Source organism: Arachis duranensis, chromosome 3, assembly GCF_000817695.3.
Source record: "Arachis duranensis cultivar V14167 chromosome 3, aradu.V14167.gnm2.J7QH, whole genome shotgun sequence".
Classification (NCBI taxonomy): Eukaryota; Viridiplantae; Streptophyta; class Magnoliopsida; order Fabales; family Fabaceae; genus Arachis; species Arachis duranensis.
The window spans coordinates 133954476-133962628 of record NC_029774.3 but is presented as its reverse complement, the minus strand read 5'-3'; positions in this window follow the sequence as shown (position 1 = coordinate 133962628).

Sequence of the window (8153 nt, the reverse complement as noted above, 5' to 3'; positions counted from 1 at the left end):
TTATAATTTTGGTCATAAGAGAGATGAGAGAAAGAGAGGACAAGAGAGATAGAGGGGTAAGGTTAGACAACCACAATACTAAGGCAAGGATCTAAGAGTTTGAAATCAAGAAGAGTATTTTTGTTTGGAGAAGAAATCTTTTACTGTTTTTATGGACAGGCTACTAGAAAATATACCATAGCAAGAATTATATAGCTTTTTACTTGGATGGAGCGGATCAGTGACATATATCTGTCACGAAAGCAGAAGAATGGTATGGTATACCTATTTGCTTTCATATGATACAACACAAAGACCCTGATACGGAACGTAATCCTGATACGTTCTGTATCATTTGGTATCAGATTTCAGGTATTAGATTAATCGTTGTTAATTTACATTTGTTCTTCTTTATCTTAATTAAAAAAAAACCGTGTCATTCCATGTGTCATCCATTGTTCATCTTCGTGCCTTCCTTCGAATCTCTTTGTTCTTTATTGTTTATTATTTTTTTACTATTCGTGGTTTTTTTTTGTTTTCCCATAACATTAGGTTTCTTTGAAGGAACTCTTACCATTACCTTCTAATTCAATTTTTTGTACATGTTAAATTGAAACACTTAGTGTCCAAAAAAATACAGCAAAAAAAAGTATTCAATGCAAAAAAAAAATGAATTGTGTTACCATAAAAAAATATCAGAAAAACCTAAAAAAAATATCTTTAGATAATTTATTATTATTATCTCATTGTGTGGAAAGTGGGAAAAAGATAGAAAATATGAAGGATCTAAATGGAAATGGGTGGAGAAAGAAACTAGAAGTCTCGGTGGCAAGAAATAACTTCAATAGGTTGCAAAAGAGTATTATTGGGGATACGACAAAAGTTATAAACTTCGGCATGTTGAATGCAATAGTTCGAAAGGACTGGCTTCACGTAGTCAAGGTTCATGAGATGGGAGACTACAAAGCGTTGCTGGCCTTTTATAGCATTCGAAGTGCGAAAGAAGTGCTCACACTTAGCATGGATGGTCCGTTGAAGATTTTTCATAGCGTATGGAGATGGGAAGAGAATGAACGTAGCAAAAATATAAGGGTGTAGCTAGAATGCTTTAGAATTTCTCTACATGCTTGGTCAAAAGATACATTCTGAACTATTGGTGGACAGTGGTGTGAGATGGTGAAGTGTGACAAAGTAAAAAAATCCTATTTTTCATTTAGTGTTGGACGAGTACGTGTGTGTGTGTGTGTGTGTGTGTGTGTGTGTGTGTAACGAATGGATACACATTATCACAGGCATAAGTGAATTCGATGTGTTTATTAAGGAAGTTGACAGCGAGGTATATGGCTCAGTGTGTTATGTGATGATGGATGATATGAAAGAAAACAGTAGAGTTATCATGAGAGGAAGATATATAACTGGGCAAGATAAAAGTAAAGATGACGAAAATGGGAATAAACCGCTGTTGTTGGAATGGGATGCAGCGGTAGAGATGGTGGTGCATACGGTTAGAGAGGAAGAACAATGAAAGGGTAAAGTTGTAATTTACCATGAAGATTTGATTGAATGGAGGAATGAATTCTCAAATCAGGAAACGGCACACACGACAATTAAGGCAATCAATTCAGTTATGAAGAAGGCTGATTTAACGAGATATCCTACCAATAACGCAGATGCTAATTCGGATAGAACATTATCGTGGGATTATGATAGACGTCATGTGGTAGCTAAGTTAGAAATAACGAGCAATAATAAAAGGAGTTTGGGTGCTACGAAACCCAATGAAATTGTGCAGACCAATAATATTGATGACCATATTAACATAAATAAGACTAAGAAGAGTCTGTTGGGTCAAAAATAAATAGGCCCAAATGCTAGAATTGTTGCTGGACTTGAAGTTGAGCGGATTGGGAGACCCATGGGTCGGCATATATTCACATTGTGAGACCCCAAGGATATGTGATAGAGAAGAGGATGTGCGGTGATGATGCACAGCTCCACGGTGGCGCAGGCAGAACCGTCGATGGTAGAGGCTGACCGAGTAGAGGAAGTATCACACCTCGGAGAGGGGGCGGTTTTAACAGGAAATGGTGAATGGAGGTCGCATGCACCCACAACTGATACGGGTGAGGGAGGTGGTGCGATCCATGACGTTGTTGGCGGGGGCAGCCATCCAAATTCTTTGTCAACGGTTGCTATTCTCACTAATGGAAGAACGGCAGTGTGCACAATGAGGGACATTGGTTCTGGTGTGCGTTCCTGTGGTGGTGTTGCAGACAAAGACCTTGATATGGAATGTAACCCCGATTCGTTCCGTATCATTTGATATTAGATTTCAGGTATTTAATTAGTCCTTGTTAATCTATATTTGTTTTTCTTTATCATAATTAGAAAAAATCCGCATCATTTCCTGAGTCGTCCATTGTTCATCTTCGTGTCTTCCTCCGTCTCTTTTTGTTTCTTATTGTTATTATCTCTTTTATTATTTATTACTTTCTTACTATTTGTGATTTCCTTTTTTTTCCATAAGATTAGGTTTCTTTGAAGAAACTCTTACCATTACCTTCTAATTCAATTTTTTGTACAAGTTAAATTGAAACATTTAGTGTCCATTAAAAAAACACCAAAAAAATAAGCATTCAGTGCACACAGAAAAGAATTATGTTATTGTAAAAAAAAGCTAAAAAAAATGAAAAATATCTTTAGATAATTTATTGAAAAAAAAGACACTAGCGGAATATTCACTGCAGCGGTGATGGGATTTTTTTAGTCAACTGTGTTACTTAAGTAGCGTTTGTTTTGAGGTACTGAGACAGAGACTGAGAGATTGAGACTCAATATCATGTTTATTAGTTCAGAGACTGGTACTAAAATTTCTGTCTCTGTCTCCAAAATTTCAATATTTCAGTACCTCCAAAAAGTGGGGGGCACAGGGGACTAAAATTTTTAGAGATGGAGTCTGAAACTTTAATAATATTTTATACCTAAAATACCCTCATTTCAATTAATTAATTTCAATTTTACCCCTTGTGCAAATTAAATTAGAGTTTTATTCTTGTTTCAATTTCTATCTCCCATTTTGCACCAAACAGAATACTGATATTTATTTCAATTTCTGTCTCTTAGTTTCTCGACCAAACGCTATCTTAGAGATTCAAATGTTACTTGGTTGGCTTTGGCACCAAAGTTTGTTGGAGCTACAGAAATCAAGGACCTTCGGCCAATTAGCATGGTGGGTTGCGTGTATAAGGTCATATCTAAGGTGCTAGTTTGGAGGATGCAGAACGTTATGCCAGGATTAGAAGGAGAGACACAAAGTGCTTTGTGAATGATATAAAAATATATGATAGGGCTTTGATTATGTGTGAAACTGTGTAGTAGTAAAGTTGAGAAAAAAGAGTTCAAAAAAGGTATGCATACTCACACCAAAATGCGCTAGGTCGGTATTTTTGCGCCAAAATATTACCTGTTGTAAGATAATATAATACATTGATATTATTTGTAGGTTTTATTCATTAAAATAGATATTTGACTAATTAATTCAAACAACGAGATGTATATATTTTATTTGCAAATTATATTAATTAATGTTGATATACATAAAAATATTATAAATTATATTTATTAGAATGATTGACAATTTATAGAATTTAGTCATAAATATGAATTTTCATATAATTTCAAAGAAGTATTTTTCTAAAATATTTTGAGAAGAAAGAGATATACATACTAGTATTAAAATATACTAAACTAATATTTTTAGCGTCAGAATACTATATGTTGTAAGATAATATAATAATTGAAGAAATAAATTATACAATTATATAATTTAATAAAAATGACCATAGTTAAGTGATTTATTAAAAATTATAATACCTACAAATCTTAAAATTAAATAACTAACATGAGTACATATGATTGTCTATGTGACCTTACACAATGTCAAAGTCGCCCAAAAGTTCGTATTTAAATTTTGAACAAAATATATACGTTGACACAGGCTGTATGCAAAAGCGAGTATTTGAATTTTGAATGTTTGTAAATATTGGCATAGGTGAAGACCATGGCAAATCTAGCCAATTTTTCCAAATATAAACAGGACCTATATATGTTTTCTTTATAGAACTACTTCAAAAGTATGTTTCCTATTTTTGGGTTTTACTCCGTAAATGTTACTTGGATAGCTAATGACATTCGGTTAATAAGATGGGAAGAGTTTTAAGTATATCAGGAACACCGATGTTTCAATTGTTTTAACCGTTGATCTAAATTATAAAAAATATATATAATATATATTAATTGAAATCAACGGTTAAAACAATTAGAACCCGGTGTTTTTGGTACATTTGAAAGTTTTCCAATAAGATTGGAAGAGTTTTAAGTATATTGAAAATATCGGTGTTCTAATTATTTTAACCGTTGATCTAAATTATAAAAAATATATATAGTATATATTACTTAAAATCAACGGTTAAAACAACTGAAATATCGGTGTTCCTCGGTACGCTTGAAATTTTTCCAATAAAAATTCTGTGCCCAAAATCTAAGTTTTAAAGTTACTTTATGTCAACTTCAAATTAATACTTTGGTTTAGATGCTCTATTCTTCAGTGAAGATGCAAGTTGGAGTCATGGACCATTTAGAGACTGATATTATTGTGTAAGGTAATGTTAATTTTGTATAAATATATATCCAACAATTAAATAACTATGTGCATTTTAAATGGGAGGTATTGACTAGGAATGGCAACGGGTCCCCATAGGACGGGGACATGTCCCCCGTCCCCTGCCCTGCCACCCATAATTCGTCTCCGTCTCCGTCTCCGTCCCGTTCTCATGACAGATAACGAGGACTCCGTATTTGCCGGAGATCGGAGTCTCCGCGGATATCCACGGATTTTTAAAAAAATTCAAAAACATATAAAAAACAGCAAAATTGAAAAATAAAAGATACATAGTTTAAACCCAAACTCAGTATTGTAATCCAATTTTCCAATTTTCCAGTAAGAGTTCAAATTCCAAATCCTAAATTCAATTTCATAGCAACCTAATCAATCTCTAAATCCAAATTTATCAATTAACAAAATTCAAACCCTAATCCTAAATCCAATTTCACAGTAATAGAATTCAAACCAAAGGAATTTCATCAATTAAAAATCAAAATATACATTAAAACGGCAAAGCAGAGGCGAACCAGAGGTGAAGCTTCGACCAGGAAGCAGTGAACGACGCAGTGAGAGGAGGAAGGTGAGCAGTAGCAGCTCTCCTCTGATGGCGATGAAGGACGATCTTCTCTAGACGGGAACAAAGGCAGATCTCGCTCCTATGACGGCAACAACAAAGACAACTCTCCTCTGGACGGTGATGAAAACTGCGACGGTTCTCCTCAGGTGCGCAGCGTGAAGATAGCTCTCCTCTCCTCTAGACGCAGAGGCATGGCTGGTGATGACAGATCTGAAGAAGATGATTATGGCAGAGGCATGGTTGGAGTAGTTTTGTCTTTGTGGAGTAGAGGCGACATGGGTGCAGGCGGTGCCAACGCAGTGAGAACCAAGCACAGAGCGACACCGGCAAGAGAGGAGGGAAGAGGAAGAGGGTGAGACCTAAGAGAGTGAGAGCGATCTGATGAGAGAGCGAGGGAGTGAGACAGAGAGGCGTGAATTAGGTTTTTAGGTTTCCATCATAATATATATATATATATATATATATATATAAGGATATTTATGTAATTTCATCTATACGGATATTATACGAGTATCACGGGGCAGGTACCTCTCTCCTCACCCCCGCCCCGTTTATTAAACGGTTATCCATCCCCCGTCTCTGCGGGGAGAAAATGATCCCCAAATCTGTCCCCCAACGGATAATTTTCCGCGGATACCCGCCCCGCCGGGGAAAATTTTCATCCCTAGTATTGACTACTGTTTTAATTCTTATATTTTGTATGCTATTTTTAATATTTTAGAACAAAGTATATTTTTATTTTTAAATTTTATTTTGTTTTAATTTTGTTTTAGAAATATTGAGTTTGCATTAAATATATTCTAGAAAGCTAATTTTTTAAAAAATTTAGGATTAATTCAACAATAATTTTACAATAACAACTATTAATACAAACAAACCAAAGATAGTTGTCATGCATTATTGTTGGATTAGTTCTAAATTTCTTAAAAATTTAATTGATACAGATATTTAATGTAAATATTTTTTTTAAAATAAAATTAAAGCAAATAAAATTTAAGAATATTTTTAAAATTTTTGACAAATTAAAATGACAAAAAAATATTTTTACCCAATATTTTATAAAAGAGAATATCTAATTAATTTTTTTTATAAAATAATAGCTGAAGTTTATTGTTTTTTTTCTTTTTGGAACCTATAATTTTGTCACAAAACATTTTAAAGGATTTATTTTGTATTTTTTTAAGAATTTATAAATCTATTTAAAAACTTAATTAGGGATGTATGTCAACGGGGCAGGGCAAGAGAGGGGGATGCCTCCCTGTTCCTCATCCCTGCCCCCAAATTTACTCTTAGTCTCTGTTCTTGTTCTTTGCCACGAGAGAATATTGCTCTCTATCCTCATTTTTCACAAGGTCCTATTTTTTGCGGATCCTATTCCCCATTTCTCTAATAGTTCTGACTAATTATTAATTTTTATAGGAATAAAATTGAAAGTATCCATCATATACAAAACAGCAAGATTTTATATAAAAAGTCTAAACGACAAAATGATGACTTCTTTCAAAATGACATAGTAAGGGACGCCACAGCGAGTCAGAGCACAGAGCAGTAGACGAGGTGGGCGACGCAGCAACAAAGAGGAGAATGGACACGACGACAGAGCTGTGGAAAGGAATGCCACAAATATAGAGAACGATGCCGTGAGAGTGATGGAACAGTGAGGGGTGACAATGCGGTGAGACGAGAGACTGACGAGGGGGTGGCTACAGAGAGGTTGGATGGAGTATGGATGACGCTAGGGATCTATAAATTGAAAAAGGGTTATGCAAATGAAGATTAGGAATTTTAGGTCTCTCTCTTTCTCTCTCTCTCATGTGAAATGACTAAAAAACATATATGAGAAATAAACTATTAAGAACAATCAAGTAAATTTATGAGCGCGGACGGTGGGGATCCCCGCTCGGGTCCCCACGTCTGTCTAAAAGGTTTTAAAATTTGACAAGCGTGTCCTCGAGCTTGTCGGAGCAAATCTTCGACAAGCACAATGCTGACCTGACCACCATATTTTGGTGACCTAGCAAACCACCCCCAAACCCTAATCCCTCCCTCCCCACCGCAGCCTTCCCTCTTCCCTCTCCCTCCCATTGCATTCCCCCTCCCCAACGCACACTCCCCCTCCCTTCCTCAACATCGCCACAACTTCTACAAGTATCTAAAACCTGGTGGCTCAACCCTCTCTGTCGCACTTCTCCTCCTTCCTCCCCATTGCATACGTCGCAGGACATCGCTGCCGCTCAGTCTCAGGACACTACTGCCGTTCAGTCTCAGGCCAACGCTGCCGTTTTCACTTATGGTTTTCTATTTTTCTTTGCCAGGATCTACGGACCTTGCTGTCCAATTGAAAATGTTACTTCATTTATGATTTTTTTTTCAGAGGCAGTTATATGTGCAGAGGAGCGGCGCAATTGAGGTGCTGAGAGAATGTGGCTGTTCCAGACCTTGTTAAGGCCCCGATAGTGATGGTGGTGATGGTTCTTGATAGTGCTCTTATCGTTGTAGTTATTGTTGCTGTTGCTGCGAGTGATAGAGGTTGTTGTTGCTATTGATGTTGAGGTTGTTGTTGCTGCGAGTGATGGTATTAAGGGAGGGATAGGGAGTATGCATTGGGGAGGGGGATGTGATGGGAGGGAGAGGGAAGGGGGTTGCGTTAGGTAGGGGAAGGGCTGTGATGGGGAAGGAGATAGAGGGGGAGTCTGCGTTGGAAAGGGAGGGATTAGGGTTTAGGTGGTGATTTGCTAGGTCACCAAAATACGGTGGCCTTGTCAGTATTGTGCTTGCCGGAAATTTGTTCCGGCGAGCTCGGAGATACGTTTGTCAAATTTTAAAATTTGTTAGGGACCATTTTATCAATAGTAAAAGTTAAACACCATTTTGTCAGCACCTGAATCTTTCGGGTACCAAATTGGTATTTACTTCATATATATATATATATAT